We start from the raw sequence: 26,091 nt of genomic DNA, 5'->3' as shown, positions 1-26,091 counted from the left end.
TATATATATATATATATATATATATATATATATATATATTATAGTAAAAATAGGGTAGCCAAGTTTAATATTAGGCTAAAACTAAGGAACATATAGAGAAAACAAAATCAAAAATTTCATCATACAAAAGAAAAAGGATAAAACTTATTTAAATTTTAGATGAGAAAGTTTTGTTTAAGTATGATAAGAAATGACATGCATGTATATAAGGACACATAACTAAAGTCTAACAAATAAAGAAAAAAATAAGAATATTGAATAATAAAATAAATTAGAGATAATGTGAAGATATTTTTACTAAGAATTACTTTAGAAAACAAAATAAAGTAAATATACAATACTTAAAAATATTATTGATAAGTTTAAATAATTTAAGAATTTCAATCAATATTTATAAATTTATTTAAGTTAATATAAAAGATTACATATCTATCTATATTATATTAAAAATAGTAGCGGAAAAAAATATTAAATAAAGTGGAAAGTTAAAAAAAAATCATATGAAAACGTGATAATATTACATATTAGATAACATTATAGCAAAAGTAAGAAAACTAATTAAAATTCAAAAAATCTATATTGAAAATAAAAGAAAAATATTATTTGAACTTGAGATTAGAAAGATCTTAAAGTTATGATGAGTACACTCAAAATTCGGATATGACCACAAAATAGTCTTGCTAGATAAAGAAAACTAAAAAATTGATAATTTAAATATAATAAATAAATATCTCATGTAGGTAATTTCACTAATGAAGATTAAAATCCAAATTTTTATCTTGAAACTAAAAGAAAATATAAAATAAATGCACATAATACAAAAATTATTATAAGAAAATTCAATAGATTTGAAACACTATAAAAGAACTTATGTATTATTCTCTTTGTTTCAATTTAGATGAACCATTTTGCTTATTGAGAGTCAAATTGCATGAAGTTTGACCAACATTTTAAAATATATTTTGTTATCATATTGACATGAAAAAAATTGTAACTTATGATACTTTTCGTGTAGTTTTGTATATCTAAATTTTAATTTTAAAAAACTAAGTTGAACTAATTTAATTTAGCTTCAAAATTTAGTCAAATTGATTGTTGATAAGCGAAATGTGTCATCTAAATTGAAGCAGAGGGAGTAATTTTTAGACTAATTTAAAGTTATATTTTAAAATAAAATATGATATTATTTTGAGTATAGGTAAAATATTTATGTAAAAAGCTATTTAAATTTCTTAGTAAAGAAGAGAATGTATAAAGAGCAAAATACAGATAGTGCGAGGATACTTTTATTTTTAAATTTATTTAAAATAAATAAATAAAGTTATTAAATAATACTCAAAAATATTATTAATAGATTTAAATGATGAAAGAGATTCGAGTATGTAAAAACACATTAAATTTTGAGAATAATTTTTTTTATATTTATTAATAATTATTAAAAGGGTAATAAGAAAGACATTAAGTCAATTTATAAGCTAATAAAAAAATCACATTAAAGTATAACAATAGTAACTAATAAATAATGCAAAAACTATTAGCAATGAACAATAAAGAGAGAAAAATTATGTCTAACAATGTAAAAGGATAAGACTTATTTGAATTTGAGACAAAAAAATAAAGTGGTAGTAAGAATTTTGTTAAAATAATATACTTTAATGTAGTCAAACAAGACAGATCACAACGTTACATGCTTAATATTCCTTAATATTGACCGTAAAATATAATACAAGTGTCAAAATTATGAGGTTGGGTTCTTACAGATATCGAAAAAGAAAACAGATTATCCACTATGAGATTTGAAAATGGTTTCAAGTGATGCTTCTTAATTAATATTAAATAATTATTTGTAATTTCTATATAGAAGGTTTAATTTTAAGGTTTTTTTGAAGGGAAAGCATACTTATATTAATAATAATAAAAAATAGTAGCAAGTACTAGGGTGCAAGTCCCATAGTAGTGCCATTAATACAGAGTTGTGCAATGCCATGTAGGGCATTGTCATTTCCTAAAGATGCTAGAGTGCCACATGCATTCATACTACATGACCTAACATATTTAAAACCCTCCCGATTCTTACAATAGACATCCATTGCAAAGCTAGGTGGTGATACAAAATATAGAGTTTTAGTATAGCTAGGGTACTTTAGAGCTTCCTTTGCCATCTTATGTGCTACCATGTTTCCTTCACGGAAGTTGTGCTTCATTATGATCTCCCCCTGCTGCATTGTCTTCCCCATTAACCACCTGCATTCATGAATTAAAGCACTGTAAGTAGGATAATCTTCTTCAAGAAATCGAATCACCTCCGTGGCATCTGTTTCTAGTTCACATGGTTTAATTTTATGATTATTTGCACATAATTCAAATAATCCAAATCATTGTTTGATATAAATTATGTATGCACATTGTGCGGGTACTAATACTAGTATATAATAAAAGTAGATAACTAAAGATCGTCCCAAGGCATTATTGAGTTGTTTGTCTTTTAAATGTAAACTGAAAAAATAAGAAAATAGGTTATAAAATGAGAATTACTGTCACGATCCAGATTTTCCATCATCGGGAGTCGTGATGGCGCCTACTCATGAAAGCTAGGCAAGCCGCATAATATAGAATCACTAACTCTTTTATTTACCCTTTTTAATAATTTAAATTAACATGTGATTAACAATGAAATATTAACGATAAATAAATACAGGCGGAAGACTTAATCTGATAACTTAGCCAAAACCAGTACGGAAATACCAACATATATCTCTACCAAGAATTCGGTGTCACAATATCACGGACCGTCTACGAATACTACATACAAATATCTCAAAAGAACGGTACAATCTATCTCCGAAGTGAATAAAAACAAAATACATATAAGGATAGAAGAGAATGCCGGGCCTGCGGACGCCTGCAGGACTACCTCGGGATCTCTAATTGGATTGAAGGCAGCCACCCAATGCTACGGTCCAAAAGCTGCCGCTCCGGGATCTGTACATAGTGCAGAGTGTAGTATCAGTACAACCAACTCCATGTGCTGGTAAGTGCCTGACCTAACCCCGGCAAAGTAGTGACGAGGCTATGACCAGACTACCAAATAAACCTGTGCAGTTATAAAATATGCTGCAGAGAATAAAACAGGAATAGACATGTAAAGATGGGAGGTACTACATGCTGGGGGAAATATCAATACCAACAGTAATTTAAGAGAAAGACATAAGGACAACTTAGAATACATAGCAAAACAATAAGGAACTCGTCACCACTCTATGAGCACTTCGTATTATCTATTGTTGCGGCGCGCAATCCGTTCCAAAAACATAATAACATTGTTGCGGCATGCAAACCGATCCATACCATATCACTGTTGCGGCGTGCAACCCGATCCATTTATATAATTGTTGCGGCGTACAACCCGATCCAAATATAATATTGTTGCGGCGTGCAACCCGATCCAAATATAATATTGTTGTGGCATGCAACACTATGATGACCTTGGGTCATCACTTGTTTTAGAATGAAATTCTGCATTCTGAGGCCTTAAAAACCTCTTTTAGCATCACCTCGATTTACATGCGTGGTCCGGGTGTGTAGCCAGAAAGACTATATGTGAAAATCTGTGAAAAATGATAAATTTTGACTATAAAATGAGTTAATTTGACTTCGGTCAACGTTTTGGGTAAACGGATCTGAACCCGTGATTTGACTGTCCCGGAGGGTCCGTAGGAAAATATGGGACTTGGGCGTATGCCCGGAATCGAATTCCAAGGTCCCAAGCCCGAGAAATGAATTTTTAAAGAAAATTATTTTCTGAAATTGTTTAAAGGATTTGGAAATGAAATTTGATTAGAACATGTTGGTATCGGGCCCGTATTTTGGTTCCGGTGTCCGTTACAAGTCTTATATATGAGTTAAGATAATTCTGTGAAGTTTGGTAAAGAACGAAGTCCGTTTGACGTGATTCGGACCTTAATTAGAAAGTTCGGCGTTTAAAGAAGTTTTGAGAAATTTCATTGATATTGAGGTTTCTGATGTTATTCTGGTGATATGAGTACACGAATAAGTCTGTGAGATGTTTTTGAGGTTGTGTGTATATTTGGCTTGGAGCCCCGAGGGCTCGGGTGAGTTTTAGATAGGCCACGAGGTGCATTTTGAACTTAGAAAATTGCAGAATTTTAGCTGGTGTGCTCAGGCCTGCAGATGCGAAGCCTGCTCGCAAATGCGAGCTCGCAACAAATGCGAAGGCTGGATCGCAAATGCGAAAACAACCCAGGCCTGCCTTGCTCACTAATGCGAATATTCTTCCGCAAATGCAAAAATCCCTGTTCAGCCTTGGGTCGCAAATGTGACCCATTCTTCGCAATTCCGTAGTCGCAAATGCGACATGCTGTTCACAAATTCGAAGGTCCTATTTTCCTGAAGGGTTCGCAAATGCGAGCCCTATTTTGCATTTCCCAACATAGCAGAGGTCGGGGTTCGCATTTCCCATACCTGCGACCTAGAACTTTTATACTTAACCGATTTTAAACCCATTTTTCATATCCTCTCAAAACATAAACACCCTAGGACGATTTTTCTAAGGCTTCTTCTTCTCTAAATCAGTTGTAAGTCGTTTTTAACTAGTTTTCTTCGACCACTAATATCTTTTAACATGATTTCAACTCAAAATCAATGATTTTCATGGGGGAAATTGGGTGTTTTGTGTAGAACCTAGGTTTTTCAAAAACTGGGGATTTGGACCTCGATTTGAGGTCCGATTTCAAAATAAATCATATATTTGGGTTCGTGGGGGAATGGGTAATCGGGTTTTGGTTAGAACCTCGGGTTTTGACCATTTGGACCCACGGACAATTTTTGACTTTTTGAGTAAAACTTTCGAAAATTTATTTTCATGCATTGAGGTTGATTCATTTAGCGTTTATTGATGCAATTAAGTAACTTGTGACTAGATACGAGTAAATTGGTGGTGGAATCAAGGGGTAAAGCTATAGTTGAATCGTGAATTGTGTTCGTGGCATCGAGGTAAGTGGCTTGTCTAACTTTGTGTGGGGAACCTTCCCCTTAAAATTGGTATATTTGGTAATTGAAATGCCTTGTACGTGAGGTGACGAGTGCGTACTTGTGCTAATTGTTGGAAATCTGGTTTTCTTTAAGTAATTACTAGTATGTTTCTTTTCCTGTTTCTATTTCTTGCACTATTAAGCCTGTTATTAGCTTAGTAAAGCATGTCTAAGTGACTTAATTGCTGTATTTGATTCAACCTGCCTTACTTGAATTCTGTGTAGCATGCTTGGCTAGAATCACTTATTTCCTTAATATGAAATTTTGCCATTTCTGTATATGTTCCTGCTGCTGTGTATTTATTTTGGGACTACGGATGTGGGATTCCGGTAGCTCTCCCTTGTCTTTTTACTTTGGGACTACGGGTTAGATTCCCTGTAGATCCCCCTGCACATTTACTTTGGGACTATAAGTTAGATTCCCGGTAGATCCCCCTGCACAGTTATATGAAACTACGGGAATGCACCCGGTAGATTCCCCCAGTATTGGGTATTTATATTTGGGACTACAGAATGGGATTTCGGTAGATCCCCGTGCACTATGAGTTGGACTACGGGAAGAGATCCCGGGAGATCCATTGGATATGTACATATGGGACTACATGACGGTATCCTGGGAGATCCCCGATGGTTATTATTGGTGCTGAGCTGTACTTCCTTTCCATGTTTACCTTGTTTCTATATAGTTATTGCTGTCTGGTACATCCTATGTTATTTTATTGCCGTATTTATTTATACTGCTCTGTTCTATATTGTTGATCTTGATATTTATTTAGCCTCAGTAGGTCCTTGACCTTCCTCGTCACTATCCAACCGAGGTTAGGCTTGGAACTTATTGAGTACCGTTGTGGTGTACTCATGCCTCTTCTGTGCATGTTTTTCATGTGCAAATCCAGGTACCGCTACTCAGGCCTACTATCCTTGAGAGAGGCGACTGCTCTAGAGACTTCGAGGTACATCTGTCACATTCGCAGATCGAGAAGTCCCTTTCTATTCCTGCTTTTAATATTTAGCCCTTCTGTACTTTCCTGTTCTTATTAGACATTTCGGAGTTAGAGCTATGTAGTATTGATCTTAGCTTGTGATTCGTGGGTTTCCGGGTCTTAGATTTAAAAGTTGGTTTTGAGATCTATATAAATATGGTGTATGCCGAGCGACACATTTAACACTGTTATTGCCTTATTTCTGTTTTTAAATTGTTTTACTGCCGCAAGTTTTGGTTATCTTCTACAAGTTTAGGCTTACCTAGTCGTAGAGACTAGGTGCCGTCACGATGGTTCACGGAAGGTGAACCGGGGTTGTGACAAACCCGATCCAAATATACAGTTCAATACCAATCACAACGAAAGTCCCTGCAAGGGATCAATAAAGAAACAACACTATCCCGGCAAAGGAATCGACAGTATAAGTAAGTACGTCCCGACAAGGGAAAATCAGCTATAACCAAACTTGTTCCAATATCTAACTATCTCAACTACCACCGATACTCAATTTAATTTCCACGAGAATAATCATAATCCTTGCTCAACACAACGAATCGACAACTTAGGCATTCATAGTATTTATTAAGAATACAACAATTTCAATTTAAGACTCACGGTCATGCTTGACACCAGTGTATAAATACTTGTCACCATGCCTATACGTCGTACTCAACAAGTAACATATAGCAAATAAGACACAACTCCTAATCCCTTAAGCTAAGGTAGACCAAACACTTACCTCGATGCCACGAACACAATTCAAGCCTCAACTATCACTTTACCTCTTGATTCCACCACCAACTCGCTCGTATCTAGCTACAAGTTACTTAATTACATCAATAATGCTAAATGAATCAATGCCAATGCATGAAAATAATTTTCCAAAGTTTTACCCAAAAAGTCAAAAATTGCCCCCGGGCCCACATGGTCAAAACTCGAGGTTCGTACCAAAACCCGATTACTCATTCTCCCACGAACCCAAATATATAATTTGTTTTGAAATTGGACCTCAAATCGAGGTCCCCAATTTTTGAAAAACCTAGGTTCTACCCAAAACACCCAATTTTCCCCATGAAAATCATTGATTTTGAGTTGAAATCATGTGAAAAGATGTTGAAGATTGAAGAAAACTAGTTAGAAATCACTTACAATTGATTTGGAGAAGAATTACCTTTGAAAAATCGCCCTACAGTGTTTTGGTTTTGAAAAGATGTGAAAAATGATTGAAAATGCGTCTAAGTTATGAACTTACAGGTTGCAGGTATCGCAATTGCAATCAGGGTTCGCAATTGCGGACTCAGGCTCTACTAAGCTCGCATTTGCAAAGCAATTTTTGCATTGCGAAGTCGGAATTGCGAACAAACAGTCGCATTTGCGATGACATGCCGGGGAGCATCGCATTTGCGAAGGAAAATCTCGCATTTGCGAGGAGGGGCTGGCCTGGGCAGTTTCAATGCGACACAGCCTTCGCATTTGCGAGCCAGGCTTCGCAAATGCGAAGCCTGCAGGCCTGCAATGAAACAACTAAAGTCTACAACTTTTCAAGTCCAAAATCCACCCCGTGGCCTATCCAAAACTCACCCAAGCCCTCGGAGCTCCAAACCAAACATGCACACCAACCTAAAAACATCACACGGGCTCGCTTGTGCATTCAAATCACTAAAATAACATCAACTATGAATTTAGCATCAAAATCATGATATTTCTTAAAAACTTCAAATTTTCCAATATTCTCAAATACGATCCGATTCGCGTCATTTCAAGTCTGTTTCTTACCAAATTTCACAGACTTATTTTAAATCACATATAAGACTTGTACCGGGCGCTGAAACCAAAATACATGCCCGATACCATCAAATTTTAAACACATTTCATTTTCAAAACTCATAAATAATTCTAGAAAATAATTTTCTTTAAAAATTCATTTCTCGGGCTTGGGACCTCGGAATTCGATTTCGAGCATACGCCCAACTCCCATATTTTTCTACGGACCCTCCGGGACCGTCAAATCACGGGTCCGGGTCCGTTTACTCAAAATATTGACCGAAGTCAACTTAAATCCATTTTAAAGTCAAAATTCATCATTTTTCACAGATTTTCACATAATGGCTTTCCGGCTACTCGCTGATGACATTATTCTAATTGACGAGACACGAGGAGGCGTCAACGAGAGGCTAGAGATTTGGAGACATGCTCTTGAGTCTAAAGGTTTCAAGTTGAGCAGGACGAAGACGGAATACCTCGAGTGCAAATTTGGAGTTGAGCCGACGGAAGCGGGAGTTGAAGTGAGGCTTGACTCTCAAGTCATTCCCAAGAGGGGTAGTTTCAAGTACCTTGGATCGGTTATTCAGGGGATCGGGGAGATTGACGAGGATGTCACACACCGTATAGGGGTGGGGTGGATGAAGTGGAGGTTAGCGTCGGGAGTCTTGTGTGACAAGAAAGTGCCACCGTTACTAAAAGGTAAGTTTTATAGAGCAGTGGTTAGGCCTGCCATGTTATATGGAACTGAATGTTGGCCGGTAAAGAACTCACACATCCAGAAGATGAAAGTAGCAGAGATGAGGATGTTGAGGTGGATGTGCGGGCATACAAGGATGGATAAGATTAGGAATGAAGATATTCGAGAGAAGGTGGGCGTGGCCCCCATGGAGGACAAGATGCGGGAAGTAAGACTCAGATGGTTCGGGCACATTCAGAGGAGGAGCACTGATGCACCGGTGAGGAGGTGTGAGCGACTGGCTGTAGTGGGCATGCGGAGAGGTAGAGGGCGACCTAAGAAGTATTGGGGAGAGGTGATCAGACAGGACATGGTGCGACTTAGGATTACTGAGGACATGGCCCTTGACAGGGAATTATGGAGGTCGAGCATTAAGGTTGTAGGTTAGGGGAAAGTTATGAATATTTCTACAGCACAATAGAGTGAGACTAGCTAGTTAGGAGTTAGACTAAGAATGTCATTGGTCGACTATTGATGCAGGGCTTTACCTGCTAGTTTTACTATACCAGCCATATATTTCGTATTTCGTATTCTGTATTTCATATCTCTTATATTGCTGTTATTTTATTATGCATTTTTATGGTACTAATATATCGGCTCCTATTACCTTTTTGAGCTGAGGGTCTCCTGGAAATAGTTTCTCTACCCTTCGGGGTAGGGGTAAGGTTTGCGTACATATTACCCTCTCCAAACCCCACTTGTGGGATTATACTGGGTCGTTGTTGGCTTTCCGGCTACGCGCCCAGACTGCGCATGCAAATTGAGGTGATGTCAAAAGAGATTTTTGAGGCCTCGAAATGCAGAATTTACTTTTTAAAAAAGGTGATCACAATTACAATTCTCAACTTTGAACGTATTAATGGTTTCTCCTTTTGTGGTGTGGGTTGTATCTATTTACACCAAAACATATTAGGGTACGAATTTATTTTGTAACTGATATATGTGAGGATGTTAAATAGGTGAAGAGAATTATGAGAAAGGCAGTCACTAAAAATTAATGTAGAAACTGAAAAAGAGAATTAAATGGGATACAATAAAAATAACGAAACTATGGCAAAAATATGAGAAAAAAGAGAAAAACGATATGTGAGTTTCTTGGCCAGGGAGAGGAACCAAATCGATACTACGTCACAAAAGTCAGATTTCTTTTATCATCACAGCATGAAACAAATTTAAAGGCCTTAAGATGGTTCATAAAAGAAATAACATAGACTCATATAGGAAAGATTAAGAAAACAGAGAGGAAAAATGATTCTATATTCCTTTGTTGTGTAGTTTTACCCTGTTAATAAATATAACTCACAAAAAATAAACACTGACCGGTAGATTCAACTTATTCATTTGACATCTTCTTCAATAAAAAATTGATACGTACTCTCCAATCATTTAGTCCTGAAAGGGAAGTGCATGGACTTCTATAAATTCAATTTTGTGAGCTAGCCCTAGCCTTCTCAATTGGAAGACCGATCTCATAGCTAATTTTCTCGTTAATATCCATGGCAAGGATATGAAGCAAATTCGTATAAATTTATACATACAATATATTGTCTTTTCAGTTTCCCACTATCATCATACATAATACACAATAAATTAAACTTTTTGATGATTAAGATAATTTAATTGTTAAGGAAGTGGAAGAAACGTTACAAGCTCACAATAATGTTATTGACAATTGATATGTTATAAACTAATAATAGCACTCCCTTTATATCCATAACTGAAATCTCCTCATAACCTGAAACCTCATCTCTTTTTCTTATTTCAGTTTTTCCATTTTTTATTTAATTAATTAATAAATAAATAAGAAAGAGAGAAAGAGTCCAAAAAAAGGAGAAAAAAGATAAATAGAATTCCTAAACTTTGAGAGATGCCACATTACTACTTCAATGGGATATATTTTTGTATTCCATGATATTATATTAATTTTAGGAATACTACCTCAAAGACAAAACATAACAAAATACAACGAAGAATTTCTCTCCAGTTATATACTCAAACTCAAACGACTCGTATAACAGTAGAAGACAAGTATAATTTTTTCTTCAAATTTTCAATAACAAAGTCAAAGTTCCTTTTTCAGCTCTTCCCCTAAATAATACCCCAAACATGGCAAGTAAGGACCTAGACAATTTGTAATATTAAAATACAAAACTGAAAATAGCGTGGATCACCAAGTTAATTTTTTTTGTCATTTCTATGCATATCCTAATTTTGAGCACCTGAATATTTGGTAATTTTTAGAGCAACCATATTCTCAAAAAATTCGATCAGAACGAAGGAATTTAATTATCTTTTTGTTGAAGCTTTGACCGAAGCTCAGAAGAATTCTTCACTTCTAATTATGTTCTTTGTGTGCGCTTTATGATGAGGTAAGTGGTACGGGAGAATGAGATGAAAATTGCTTTACTTACACCATTTTATTTATAGTAATTACAATGGTTGCATCCCTGAGCTAGCTTTCATTGTTATGGTTGGACTATTACATTCTTCTATAATATTTCATTTTAAAAAGTCATAATCTCTAAAAAAAAAAGAGGCGTGAGTTACATGATGTAGATTTTCTAAAATAAGAGAAATAAAAAAATGTAAGGAAATAGTAAAAAGATAGTGACAAAAGATAAATAGAATTTTTACACTATGGGATGTGACAGTATCACCAATTCTATTTCAGTATATCTGATACTATAAAACATGCAAAGATGTAGCAAACAATTCCTCAGCATTTCTTCTTCCAGGGAAAAAAAGGACCATGTCTATGAGTCACACATAAGAGAAATACATTTAATATTAATAAATCAGACATGTATACTGTATTATTTCTCTGATCATCATTTCAAATGCACCACAATTCACTCTAAAAAAATGTAAATAAACCATCACCTACCAAAATAAATCCACTAAACTAATTATAATTAACCAAAATTCTTTGGTGAAAAGTCGGAAGTTTTGAAAAAAAAAATTCGAAGCAGTGCCTTTCTCGTTACGAACTGCAATTAATATGGGACTTTCTCTTACCATGTAAATTAATACTTGGGCCTGACTTTTGGATTTCTTAACGGAACAGGTGTAATTAGGAGTTTTAATGAAAGGGTGTGACTTTGATTTTTAACTATTAAAATAGAAGAAAATCTCAAAAAGAGGAGAAAAAAATAAATATAATTCCTAGCATTTGAGACAGGCTACATCACCTTTTACATGCCCACAATTATATATATACATACTAGTTTCTCGGGTACGTGCATTGCACGTGTATGCTAAATCATATAATATATGATTTTATTTTTCAACCTTGCATTAAAAAATATATTTTTTCAATAATACAATTATCAGAAAAAAGTCCAAGAGACTATCCAAATAACAATAGTGAACCCTACTCCATTTCAATCAACAACTCTTTGACCTCACAATTGCATCTTTCAGTTTCTCGGCAATGAGACACTCAACTATGTCACCTAACATTAGAACAAAGCCGATCTTTGTTAGAGGAAACTCTCTATGTTTTAAAAGTATATAAATGTCCAACCACCGAAATATATAAAAGCTTCACTATTAATCTTTTAACATGAACCATACTTGTGGGTCATCACTTGTTTAAAAATGAAATTCTACTTCCGAGGCCTTAAAAAAACCTCTCTTAGCATCACCTCGATTTGCATGTGTAGTCTGGGCACGTAGCCGGAAAGCCTTAATGTGAAAATCTGTGAAAAATGATAAATTTTGACTATAAAATGAATTAATTTGACTTCGGTTAACGTTTTGGTAAACAGACCCGGACGCGTGATTTGACAGTCCCGGAGGATCCGTAGGAAAATATGGGACTTGGGCGTATGCCCGGAATCGAATTCCGAGGTCCCAAGCCCGAGAAATGAATTTTTAAAGAAAATTATTTTTCTGAAATTGTTTAAAGGATTTGGAAATGAATTTAGACTAGAACATATCGGTATCGGGCCCGTATTTCAGTTCCGGCGCCCGGTACAGGTCTTATATATGGTTTAAGATAATTTTGTGAAGTTTGGTAAGAAATGGAATCCGTTTGACGTGATTCGAACCTTAAATGCAAATTTGATGTTTAAAGGGGTTTTGAGAAATTTCATTGATCTTGAGGTTTAATTGGATGTTCAAGATGTTATTTTGGTGATTTGAGTACACGAATAAGTCCGTAGGATGTTTTTGAGGTTGTGTGTATATTTGGTTTGGAGCCCCGAGGGCTCGGGTGAGTTTTGGATAGGCCACAGAGTGCATTTTGAACTTAGAAAAATTGCAGAAATTTTGTTGATATGATCAGGCCTGCAGGCTTCGCATTTGGATAGCCTGGCTCGCAAATGCGATATCGCAAATGCGAGGGCTTGGTCGGAAATGCGAACCAGCCCAGGCCTACCTTATCTCACAAATGCGAGCTATGTTTCGCAAATGCGACCTCGCAAATGCAAGGATCCCCTTCGCAAATGCGACGTATGCTGGGAAGGCTTGAAGTCGCAAATGCAACTTATTGTTCGCAAATGCGAAAAGCCCAGATTTCCTAAGGGTTCGCAAATGAGAGCTTCCCTTCGCAATTCCCAAGCCAGCAGAGGTCGAGGTTCGCAATTGCGAATCCCTATTCGCAATTCCTACATCTGAGACCTGCAACTTTTATACTTAGACGATTTTAAACTCATTTTTCACATCTTTTCAAAACACAAACTCCTTTGGGCGATTTTCCAAGAACAACTCTTCTTCCAAATCGATTGTGAGTTAATTTTTACTCATTTCCTTCAATCATTAACATCTTTTAACATGATTTCAATTCAAAATCAATAATTTTCATGGGGGAAATTGGGTGTTTTGGGTATAACCTAGGTTTTTCAAAAATTGAGGATTTAGACCTCGATTTGAGGTCCGATTTTAAAATAAATTATATATTTGGGTTTGTGGGGAATGAGTAATCGGGTTTTGGTTCAAACCTCGGGTTTTGACCATGTGGGCCCGGGGGCGATTTTTGACTTTTTGGGCAAAACTTTGGAAATTCATTTTTATGCATTCAAATTGATTCATTTGGCGTATATTAATGTAATTAAGTAACTTGTGACTAGATACGAGCGAATTGGTGGTGCAATCAAGGGGTAAAGCTATAATTGAATCGTGAATTGTGTTCGTGGCATCAAGGTAAGAGTTTGGTCTAACCTTAGCTTGAGGGATTGGGAGTAGAGTCTTATTTGCTATGTGGTAAATGTTGAGTACGATGTATAGGCATGGTGACGAGTATCTATACGTTGGTATCTAGCATGCTCGTGAGTCTTTATATTGTGTTATCATGACTTTGTTGTATCTTTCATGCCTTAGTGGTAGCTTCCATTGGTTGTACAAAGATTGTGGAAGGAATTTGACCTATGAACATTGAGGAGCGTTGGCTCAAGTTGCATAACGAATTGTGAAAGTGTAAGAGATAGTTGAACCTCTAGAGCATTGGCTCGAGTTGTGAAGTGAATTGTGAAGTAAAAGTGAGAAAGAGAAGAGATTATTATGTTGTCACCCTTGCATGGCTATTGTTGACTTATTTGTTATCTCCCTTGCTGGGATGTTGATGTTATTGATGTTGTTCCCTTGCCGGGATTTAATTGTTGACTTATTGCTCCCTTGTCGGGATTCTTATTACAAATTTCCTTGTCCTATTGTTTGTGATTGTTGTTTGGGCGAGGAAGAGAGTTAAAGCACGAAGGGTGATGTCGTGCAGTATTTGTTTTTATGAGGAAAGAGTGTAAAACACGAAGGGTGATGCCGTGTATGATTGTGAGGAAAGAGTGTAAAGCACGAAGGGTGATGTCGTGCCGCACGATGTACCATTCCTTGCCGATTTTATTGATTATATGGTGAGGAAAGAGAGTAAAAACACGAAGGGTGATGCTGTGCACATTTTTATTATATGATTGCTTTGGTGAGGACGAGGGTAAAAGCACGAAGGGTGATGTCGTGCATTTATTGATTTCTGATTCCTTGTTGATATCCAATTTATGTTGTTTCATTCATTTACTTGATGTCTTTCTATTCGGAATTGTTATTTCCCCCACAGAATGTTTCCCCCTCCCATACTTTGCTGGTTATTTCTATATTACTTTTCCGCTGTATATATTTGAACTGTACAAGTTTATTTAGTAGTCGGGTCCTAGCCTCGTCACTACTTTACCGAGGTCAGGCTAAGCACTTACCAGCACATGGGGTCGGTTGTGCTAATACTACACTGTGCACTATGTGCAGATCCCGGAGCAACTTTCGAACAGTAGCTTGGAAGCTTCCTTCAGTCCATCTGGAGACCCAAGGTAGACCTGCAGGCGTCCGCAGGCCCTGGCGTCTCCCTTTGTCCCTATTTCCTGTTTCATTTTTCTTTTATTCAGAAACAATGTACTGTTATTTCTTCAGACTTTGTATGTAGCAATCTTAGACAGTCTGTGATACTGTGACACCAGGTTTAAGTATTTGCAATCTTAGACAGTCTGTGGGTGGTTAAGGCTTAAGTATTTGTAATAGATTCAAATTTCATATATGTCATTGTTGTCTTCCGCTTAAATTTGGATTTTTCTGCTGTTATCATGTTATCGCTTATATTTGTCAAAAAGAAATAATCGAATAATGAAGTAATTAGTTTAAAGGATTGGCATGCCTGGCTCACATTAGTAGGCGCCATCACGACTCCCGAAGGTGGGAAATCTGGGTCGTGACAAGTTAGTATCAAAGCTCTAGGTTACATGGGTCTCACAGTTCATAGACAAGCTTAGTAGAGTCTGAGGGATCGGTACGGAGACGTCTGTATTTATCCCCCATAGGCTACACAGTTAGGAACAACTTCACATTTATTCTCTCCTGTCGTGCGGTTTGGTTTCTCAATGCTAATTGAATTTTTGCTCTGTTCTTTCGTAGATGGAGAGAACACGTGCTTCCTCATCCACTGACCAGTAGCCTGAGCCCCCAGCAGCAGCTCCCACGAGGGGCAGAGGGCGAGGTCGATGTAGGGGAAGAGCTCAGCTCCGAGCAGCAGCACCAGCGGCAGAGCCTCAGGTTGACTTTGATGATGAGGTTCCGGCCCCAACAGTTTCAGTGGGCCCCGCTCAGGTCCCAGAGGGATTTATTGCTACCCCTGTTCTTCAGGATGCTCTGGTCCATCTAGTGGGTCTCATGGAGAGTGTCACCCGAGCAGGCTTGCTTCCTGTAGCACCAGCCGTCTCTCAGGCTGGAGAAGGAGCCCAGACTCCTGCTACTCGTACTCTGGAGCAGGTAGCTCCCAAGATTCAGACTCCAACGGTTCAGCCAGTTGGAGCAGTTTAGCCGAGTGTGGTAGCTTAGACCGGTGATGGAGCGGCTATGTCTGTTGATGCTTTGTGGAGGTTGGATAGGTTCACCAAGCTCTTCACTACTGCTTTCAGCGTTGTATCTACTGGGGATCCCCAGGATTATCTAGACAGTTGTCACGAGGTTCTCAGGAACATGGGAATAGTTGAGACCAATAGGGTCGATTTTGCTACTTTTTGCTTGTCTGGATCCGCCAAGACTTGGTGGAGGGATTATGGTTTGGCTAGACTAGCTGGATCACCAGCTTTGACTTGGGAGTAGTTTACTTAGCTATTTCTGGAGAAGTTTCTCCCCATCACTCAGAGAGAGGCCTATCGGGGGTCGTTTGAGCGTCTCCAGCAGGGCTCTATGACTGTTACCTAGTATGTGACCAGATTCATCGACTTCGCTCGTCACGCCCTTATCATACTTCCCACCGAGAGAGAGAGAGGGTGAAGAGGTTCATTGATGGACTTATTAAGCTGATTCGTTTTCAGATTGCTAGGGAGGCTGGGAGTGAGATATCTTTTCAGGAGGCGGCCAATGTGGCCAGGATAGTAGAGATGGTTCTGTCACAGGGAGGTGGCCATGGGTCGGACAAGAGGCCCCGTCATTCAGGCAGATTCAGTGGTACCTTGTTTGGAGGTAGGGATTCGTATGGTAGAGGCCATCCTCCTAGGCCTTTTCAATCAGCTCTTCATGTTTCTCACGGTGCTTTTGGTGGCCGTGGTCCTTAGATGCAGTATTCTGATTAGTAGTCCTATAGTGCACCACCTGGGTGGTCATTCAGGTCGTCAGGGCTAACAGTCTCAACAACCGAAGGCTTGCTACACTTGTGGTGATATGGGTCACATTGCTAGGTTTTGCCCTCGAGCACCGAGCAGCTCTCAGCATCAGGGTTCCCGTGCCATGGTCCAGGCACCAGGTGTTCCACAGCCCGCCCAGCCAACTAGAGGTGGGGGTAGAGGTACTAGAGGTGGAGGTAGAGGTATTAGAAGTGGAGCTCAGGCCATTAGAGGTGGAGGCCAGCCAGCAGCAAGCTGTCTCAGAGATGTAGTTTAAGGTAGTGGAGCCTAGCCCCGATGTTATGCTCTTCCACCCAGGCCCGAGGCTGAGACTTTAGATGCAGTTATTACAGGTACGGTTCTGGTTTGTGATAGGGATGCTTCAGTGTTATTCGATCCAAGGTCTACGTACTCGTATGTGTCATCTTATTTTGCATCATATTTGTTCATGCCTAGTGATTCTTTGAGTGCCCCTGTTTATTTGTCTACACAGGTGGGTGATTCTATTGTGGTAGATCGAGTCCATCGTTCATGTATAGTTGTGATTGGGGGTCTTGAGACTCACACAGATTTTCTTCTTCTATACATGGTTGATTTCGATGTCATATTGGGGATGGACTGGTTATCACCTTACCACGCTATCTTGGACTATCATGCCAAGACTGTGACCTTAGCTTTGCCGGGTTTGCCTCGTTTAGAGTGGAGAGGGACTCCTAGACATTCTACTCGTAGTGTTATCTCTTATGTGAAGGCTCGACGTATAGTCGAGAAGGGGTGTTTGGCCTATTTGGCATATGTTCGTGACTCTAGCGTTGAGGTTCCTTCTATTAATTTTGTGCCCGTTGTTCGTGAGTTTCCTGAGGTTTTTCCTTCAGACCTTCCGGGTATGCCACCCGACAGGGATATTGACTTTTGCATTGATTTCGCTCCGGGCACTCAGCCCATTTCTATTCCGCCGTATCATATGGTCCCGCCGAAGTTGAAAGAGTTGAAGGATCAGTTGCAAAACTTTCTTGAGAAGGGTTTCATTAGGCCGAGTGTTTCGCCTTGGGGTACGCCGGTGTTGTTTGTTAAGAAGAAGGATGGATCGATGAGAATGTGTATTGATTACCGACACTTGAACAAGGATACAATCAAGAATAAGTATCCATTGGCGAGCATTGATGATTTGTTTGATCAGCTTCAATGTACCAAGGTATTTTTGAAGATTGACTTGAGATCTGGCTATTATCAATTGAGGATTAGGGCATCTGATGTCCCTAAGACAGCTTTCTGCACTCGGTATGGGCATTATAAGTTCTTGGTTATGTCATTCGGGTAGACAAATGCCCCATCACCTTTTATGGATCTGATGAACCGAGTGTTCAGGCCTTACATGATTTCGTTTGTGATGGTCTTCATTGATGATATTTTGATTTATTCTCGTAGCTGGGAGGAGCACGAGCAGCATCTTAGAGTGGTTCTTCAGACCTTGAGGGATAGTTAGTTATATGTTAAGTTCTCGAAGTGTGAGTTCTGGTTGAGTTCAGTTGCATTTATGGGTCATGTTGTATCCGCAAAGGGTATTCAAGTTGATCCGAAGAAGATTGAGGCAGTTAAGAACTGGCCTAGACCATCATCAGCTATAGAGATTCGGAGTTTCTTGGGGTTGGCGGGCTACTATCATCGGTTCGTGGAGGGGTTTTCATCTATCACAGCCCCGATGACCAGGTTGACCTAGAAGGGTGCCCAGTTTAGATGGTCGGATGCATGTGAGGCAAGCTTTTAGAAGCTCAAGACAACTCTGACTATGGCACCGGTATTGGTTTTTCCCACAGGTTCAGGGCTTTATACAATCTATTATGATGCATCTCGTATTGGACTCAGTGCAGTGTTGATGCAGGATGGTAAGGTCATTGCCTATGCTTCGCAGCAGTTGAAGATTCATGAGAAGAATTATCCGGTTCATGATTTGGAGTTGGTAGCCATTGTTCACACGTTGAAGATTTTGAGGCATTATTTGTATGGCATGTCATGTGAGGTGTTCACGGATCATAAGAGTCTTCAGTATTTATTCAAGCAAAAGGAGTTGAATTTGAGGCAGAGGAGGTGGTTGGAGTTGCTGAAGATTATGATATCACCATCTTATATCATCCGGGAAAGGCCAATGTGGTGGCCGATGCTTTGAGTAGGAAGTCAGCCAGTATGGGCAGTCTTGCTTATATTCTGGTAGGTGAGAGACCGTTTGCTTTGGATGTTCAGGCTTTGGCCAATCAGTTCGTGAGGTTGGATGTTTCTGAGCCCAGTCGTGTGTTAGCTTGCACTGTCGCTCGTTCTTCATTATTGGATCGTATCCGAGATTGGTAGTATGATGATCCCCATTTGTGTGTCCTCAGAGACACGGTGCAACATGGAGGTGCCAAGCAGGTTACCTTGGGTGATGATGGAGTTTTGAGATTGTAGGGTCGAGTTTGTGTGCCTAATGTGGATGGGCTTCGAGAGTTGATTTTAGAGGAGGCCCACAGCTCCTGCTACTCTATTCATCCGGACGCCGCGAAGATGTATCAGGATTTGCGGCAGCATTATTAGTGGCGAAGAATGAAGAAGGATATCGTTGCATGTGTGGCTTGGTGTTTGAATTGTCAGCAGGTTAAGTACGAGCATAAGAGGCCCGGTGGTTTATTTCAAAAGATTAAGATTCCTGAGTGAAAATGAGAGCGTATCACTATGGACTTTGTTGTTGGTCTCCCAAGGACTCAGAGGAAGTTCGATGCAGTGTGGGTTATTGTTGATAGGCTGAGTCGGTGCATTTCATTCTTGTGGCAGTCTCTTATTCTTTCGAGAGGTTAGCTGAGATCTATATCCGGGAGATTATTCGCCTTCATGGTGTGCCCGAGTCTATCATTTCGGATTGAGGTACGTAGTTTACCTCCCATTTCTAGAGAGCAGTTTAGCAAGAATTGGGCCTACGGGCTGAGTTGAGCACAATATTTCATCCCCAGACGGACAGACAGTCCGAGCGGACTATTCAGATTTTGGAGGATAAGCTCTGAGCTTGTGTCATTGACTTTGAAGGTTCGTGGGATCAGTTTTTGCCTTTAGCAGAGTTTGCATACAACAACAACTACCAATCGAGTATTCAGATGGCTCTGTATGAGGGTTTGTATGGTAGGCAATGTCAGTCTCCGGTTGGATGGTTTGAGCCGGGAGAGGCCCAGTTGTTGGGTACGGATCTAGTTCAGGATGCCTTGGACAAGGTCAGGATCATTCAGGATAGGCTTCGTACAACTCAGTCTAGGCAAAAAAGTTATGCCGACCGTAAGGTTTGTGATTTTGCATTCATGGTCGGTGAGCGGGTATTGCTTCGAGTGTCACCTATGAAGGGCATGATGAGATTTGGGAAGAAGGGAAAGCTTAGCCCTAGGTTCATTGGCCCGTTTGAGATTCTTGATTGAGTGGGAGAGGTGACTTATAGACTTGCATTGCCGCCTAGCTTATCAGTTGTGCATCCAGTGTTTCATGTGTCCATGCTTCGGAACTATCATGGCGTTCCATCCCACGTGTTAGATTTCAGCACTGTCCAGTTGGACAAGGACTTGTCTTATGAGGAGGAGCCGGTAGCTATTCTAGACCGGCAGGTTCGTCAGTTGATATCAAAGAGGTTTCCTTTTGTTCGTGTTCAGTGGAGAGGTCAGCCTCCTGAGGCATCGACCTAAGAGTCCGAGTCCGATATGCGGAGCCGTTATCCCCATCTTTTCCCTGACTCAGGTACTTCCTTCTTCTGTCCATTCAAGGACGAACGATTGTTTCTTGTTTAAAAATGAAATTCTACATTTTGATTTGCGTGCGCAGTCCGTGCACATAGACGGAAAGCCTTAATGTGAAAATCTATGAAAAATGATAAATTTTGACTCTTAAATGAATGAATTTGACTTCGTTCAACATTTTGGGTGAACGAACCTGTGATTTGATGGTCCCAGAGGTTCCGTAGGAAAATATGGGACTTGGGCTTATGCCCGGAATCGAATTCTGAGGTCCCAAACCCGAGAAATGAATTTTTAAAGAAAATTGTTTTTCTAAAATTGTTTAAAGGATTTGGAAATGAATTTTGACTAGAACATGTTGGTATCGGGCCCGTATTTTGGTTATAGCACCCGGTACAGGTCTTATATATAATTTAAGATAATTCTGTGATGTTTGGTAAGAAAACGAATCCGTTTGACATGATTCAGACCTTAAATGCAAATTTGATGTTTAAAGGAGTTTTGAGAAATTTCATTGATCTTAAGGTTTAATTCGATGTTCATGATATTATTTTGGTGATTTGAGTACACGAATAAGTCCATAGGATGTTTTTGAGGTTGTGTGTATATTTGGTTTGGAGCCCCGAGGGCTCGGGTGAGTTTTGGATAGGCCACGGGGTGCATTTTGAACATAGAAAAATTGCAGAAATTTTGCTGATATGATCAGGCCTGCAGGCTTCGCATTTGCGAAGCCTGGCTCGCAAATGCTATATCGCAAATGCGAAGGCTTGGTCTCAAATGTGAGCCAGCCCAGGCCTGCCTTATCTCACAAATCCGAGCTATGTTTCGCAAATGCGAGGATCCCTTTCACAAATGCGACGTATGCTGGGAAGGCTTGAAGTCGCAAATGCGACTTAGTGTTCGCATATGTGAAAAGCCCAGATTTCCTAAGGGTTTGCAAATGCGAGCTTCCCTTCGCAATTCCCAAGCCAGTAGAGGTCGGCGTTCGCAATTGCAAATCCCTGTTCGTAATTCCCACATCTGAAACCTGCAACTTTTATACTTAGACGATTTTAAACTCATTTTTTACATCTTTTCAAAACACAAACTCCTTTGGGCGATTTTCCAAGAACAACTCTTCTTCCAAATCGATTGTAAGTTAATTTTTACTCATTTCCTTCAATCATTAACATCTTTTAACATGATTTCAACTCAAAATCAATGATTTTCATGAGGGAAATTGGGTGTTTTGGGTAGAACCTAGGTTTTTCAAAATTGGGGATTTAGACCTCGATTTGAGGTCCGATTTCAAAAGAAATTATATATTTGGGTTTGTGGGGAATGTGTAATCGGGTTTTGGTTCTAACCTCGGGTTTTGACCATGTGGGCCCGGGGGCGTTTTTGAATATTTGGGCAAAACTTTGGAAAACTCATTTTTATGCATTCAAATTGATTCATTTGGCGTTTATTGATGTAATTAAGTAACTTGTGACTAGATACGAGCAAATTGGTGGTGGAATCAAGGGGTAAAGCTATAATTGAATCGTGAATTGTGTTTGTGACATCGAGGTAAGTGTTTGGTCTAATCTTAGCTTGAGGGATTAGGAGTTGAGTCCTATTTGCTATGTGATAAATGTTGAGTACGACGTGTAGACATGGTGACGAGTATTACATTGGTGTCTAGCATGCTCGTGAGTCTTTATATTGTGATTATCATGACTTCATTGTATCTTTCATGCCTTAGTGGTAGCTTCCATTGGTTGTACAAAGATTGTGGAAGGAATTTGACATATGAACATTGAGGAGCATTGGCTTAAGTTGCATAACTAATTGTGAAAGTGTAAGAGATAGTTGAACCTCTAGAGCATTGGCTCGAGTTGTGAAGTGAATTGTGAAGTAAAAGTGAGAAAGAGAAGAGATTATTATGTTGTCACCTATGCCGGGCTATTGTTGACTTATTTGTTATCTCCCTTGCCGGGATGTTGATGTTATTGATGTTGTTCCCTTGCCGAGATTTAATTGTTGACTTATTGCTCCCTTGTCGGGATTCTTATTACAAATTTCCTTGCCCTATTGTTTGTGATTGTTGTTTGGGCGAGGAAGAGAGTTAAAGCACGAAGGGTGATGTCGTGCAGTATTTGTTTTTATGAGGAAAGAGTGTAAAGCACGAAGGGTGATGTCGCGTATGATTGTGAGGAAAGAGTGTAAAGCACGAAGGATGATGATGTGCCGCACGATGTACCATCACGTGCCGATTTTATTGATTATATGGTGAGGAAAGAGAGTAAAAGCACGAAGGGTGATGTCGTGCACATTTTTATTATATGATTGCTTTGGTGAGGACGATGGTAAAAGCACGAAGGGTGATGTCGTGCATTTATTGATTTCTGATTCCTTGTTGATATTCGAGTTATGTTGTTTCATTCGTTTACTTGATGTCTTTCTATTCGGAATTGTTATTTCCCCCACAACATGTTTCCCCCTTCCATACTTGGCTAGTTATTTCTGTATTACTTTTCCGCTGTATATATTTGAACTGCACAGGTTTATTTGGTAGTCGGGTCCTAGTCTCGTCACTACTTCTCCGAGGTTAGGCTAGACACATACCAGCACATGGGGTCGGTTGTGCTGATACTACACTCTGCACTATATGCAGATCCCAGAGCAGCTTTCGGACAGTAGCTTGGAGGCTTCCTTCAGTCCATCCGGAGACCCAAGGTAGACCTGCAGTCGTCTACAGGCCCTGGCGTCTCCCTCTGTCCCTATTTCCTGTTTCATTTTCCTTTTATTCAGAAACGGTGTACTGTTATTTCTTTAGACTTTGTATATAACAATCTTAAACAGTCTGTGATACTGTGACATCAGGTTTTAGGTGGTTAAGGCTTAAGTATTTTTAATAGATTCAGATTTCATATATGTCATTGTTGTCTTCCGCTTAAATTTGGATTTTTCCATTGTTATCACGTAATCGCCTTATATTTGTCAAAAAAAAAATAATCAGATAATGAAGTAATTAGTTTAAAGGATTGGCTTAGCTCACATTAGTAGGCGCCATCACGGCTGTCGAGGGAGAGAAATCCGGGTCGTGACAATCCTAAAATCTTGGCACGTCCAATCCCAGCCGGTTCATTAATACTTCTTATTTCACTAAAGAAAGTAATAGGGTAAAATGGTGCACCAGTACAAACGAGACTTCCTCATTACCATTGATTAAAAGATTCACAAGCGGGCATTACCTATTAAATTAAGCTTTTACTTCATGATGCATCTAGAGTGCAGTAACATTGTAAGCACTACCCAATAATTAGATATATCTACTAAGTTGGATCACCAAAATGCTTTATTTTATGAACTTGACAGAGTATAGTTAAACATTTTTCTTCGGGGATTGTCAATGGCATTAATGCAACTATACCAAAGTGCAAAGGTATTTGACACAATTCATTTTCAACTTCATTTCAATTTTTTGGGGTACTACTTTCAATTTTGTAGTTTGCAGAGACCTCCAACCACAAAGTCAAAACCCGCAATATCATCTTCTTTGAAATGCAGTACTGCCCAAGAAAAAACTTGTGATTTTCTTAAGTGCGAAGGTCATGCAGTTGTAAACACGATCATGCATATGGGACTACTCTCATGTATCCTCCTAAGAATCCTTTTTCCTTTACCTTTCTATTATATTGCTCCATAAGTATTATTAGAAACAATTTTTGATTCAGCTAACCAAAGTTGCTAGGCACTTGTTTAAAAGAACAAAACTAAAAGCATTTTATAAATTCTCTCACATTCCAATGACTGAAAAATACGACTCTTTTATAGAGAAAACGTAATTAACTTCCTTGCAAACAAAAGCAGGATCTGACTTCTAAAATCACCTGTCTAATTATTTACCTTGAAACTGGTAATTACAATTAAATTTGATTTTGTGGTTCTAAAAATATGTGATCTATTTTTATGCTAGTTGTTAGGCAATTGATGCTAAGTGAAAGACTTGAAAACAAGATAAGAGCTTGAAAACAAGGTGATAACCAGACCGAATGGCTGATAATCGGGACCTTGAGCTTGCTTATTCGGGGCCTCGAGGTCGAGTCTGATGTCGTACCAAGGGTAGTCGATGGATGACTAACAGTTATGAGAAAATTAATGAAGGCTCTTTATGGCTAATAATAAGCAATAAATGAAGAACAAGAAATAGAACACAATGAATATAAGCAATAAATGGAAGCAATGAGATCAAGAGAATATGTTAGAGAGTAGAGAGAATGTTCTTGTATTTTTTAATATTGAGCATCGGGTCCTTTACAAAATGACAAGGATCCCTTTTATATATGAGGGGGAATCCCAACATAGTACAAATACATTTATTACTAAGATACATGGTTGATACAGCTAATTAATGCCACGGTACGGGCTTGAGCTAGCCAAATAGACTAGGTCAGCTTTTAGTCATATGCCTTGGTAACTTCCCATTCTTTCACCATAATTATCGATCTGCATTGTCCCGAGGTTGGACGTCAGTAGCCCCTCGGGTGTGAATCTCAACCATAGCCTCGAACTTTTGGAAACACGCTTACAAAGCATCGTATGACCGAAAATAAGATCCTCCGATTTTATCGTATACAGACAGTCCCTGCATTTCTTAGAGTGGAATGATAAGAAATGACTTTGATATCCATCTCTTCGAAATTCCCGCGATGACGTCATACTTATGACGTAAGCCTTTGTAATAACTGAGGTGTCCCGTCGATTCACCTTTCCAGAATCATTCAATGTACTGCCGATTCATATTCTTCTAAAGCGGTAATGTCGCCGCCGGTCCAGTTCCCAAAATGCATTGATTGCGCCTGTCGGTACGTCTTTCAAAGACATTGATTGCACCGTCAGTTACGCTGTCACCCTTCCTATAAATAGAAGCCTTCTTGAATCGAAACTTCATTCAAATGTTCTTCAACAGCCTTTTCCCCTTTTCTTCTCATCGCCCCCAACCAATTTTATTTCTCATGTTTAACGCCTATGGCCGTAAGGTCATACGACAGCGCTTTCACCGGCTGCGCGATGGCCCTTTCTCAAAGCTGTCTTTCTCCGAGCGGGATTGCACTAACTTGTTTTTGTTGTTGTTGATGTCGTCGTTGGCTCGAGGCGATGAGATAGGGGCACTGATTTCTTCCAACTCAGGAAGATGCTCGGACTCTACACTGCTGCTCAGGAAGATATTCGGACTTTACACCGCTACTCACCTCCCTACTTCGGCCTGGTGTGAAACTTCATCCCTTTTGCTTTTCGTGGGTGAAGTGGCACTACCGGCCACTAAATTGCACGACACAATGTTCCAAGAAGTGGACTCAAAGTAGTCGTGCAGGTAAGGCCTACGCTCTCCAAGTCTTCTAGCAGGCCGTGATTTTCTTGGCCTGGTGAAAGCTTTCGCTCTTTGGTGGGCTATGGCTTTTACTTCATCTTTGTCACGACCCAGATTTCCCACCCTCGGGAGTCGTTATGGCGCCTATTAGTAAAAGCTAGGCAAGCCAACTATTAGAATTATTTACCTTTTTCCCGTTTTAATCCTTTAACAATTAATTGCCAACATTAAATAAAACAGCGGAATTTAATAAGCGGAAGACTGAAATGTAATATTTTAATAAAAATGCCAATACCAATCCATACATAAACTACTCAGAACTGGTATCACAATTCCACAGATTGTCTAGGAATACTACAGATAAAGGTCCGAAAGATTATTACAACACTGTCTCT

The sequence above is a fragment of the Nicotiana sylvestris genome, chromosome 9 (assembly GCF_000393655.2).
Source record: "Nicotiana sylvestris chromosome 9, ASM39365v2, whole genome shotgun sequence".
Classification (NCBI taxonomy): Eukaryota; Viridiplantae; Streptophyta; class Magnoliopsida; order Solanales; family Solanaceae; genus Nicotiana; species Nicotiana sylvestris.
Note: the sequence above shows the minus strand (reverse complement) of the source record.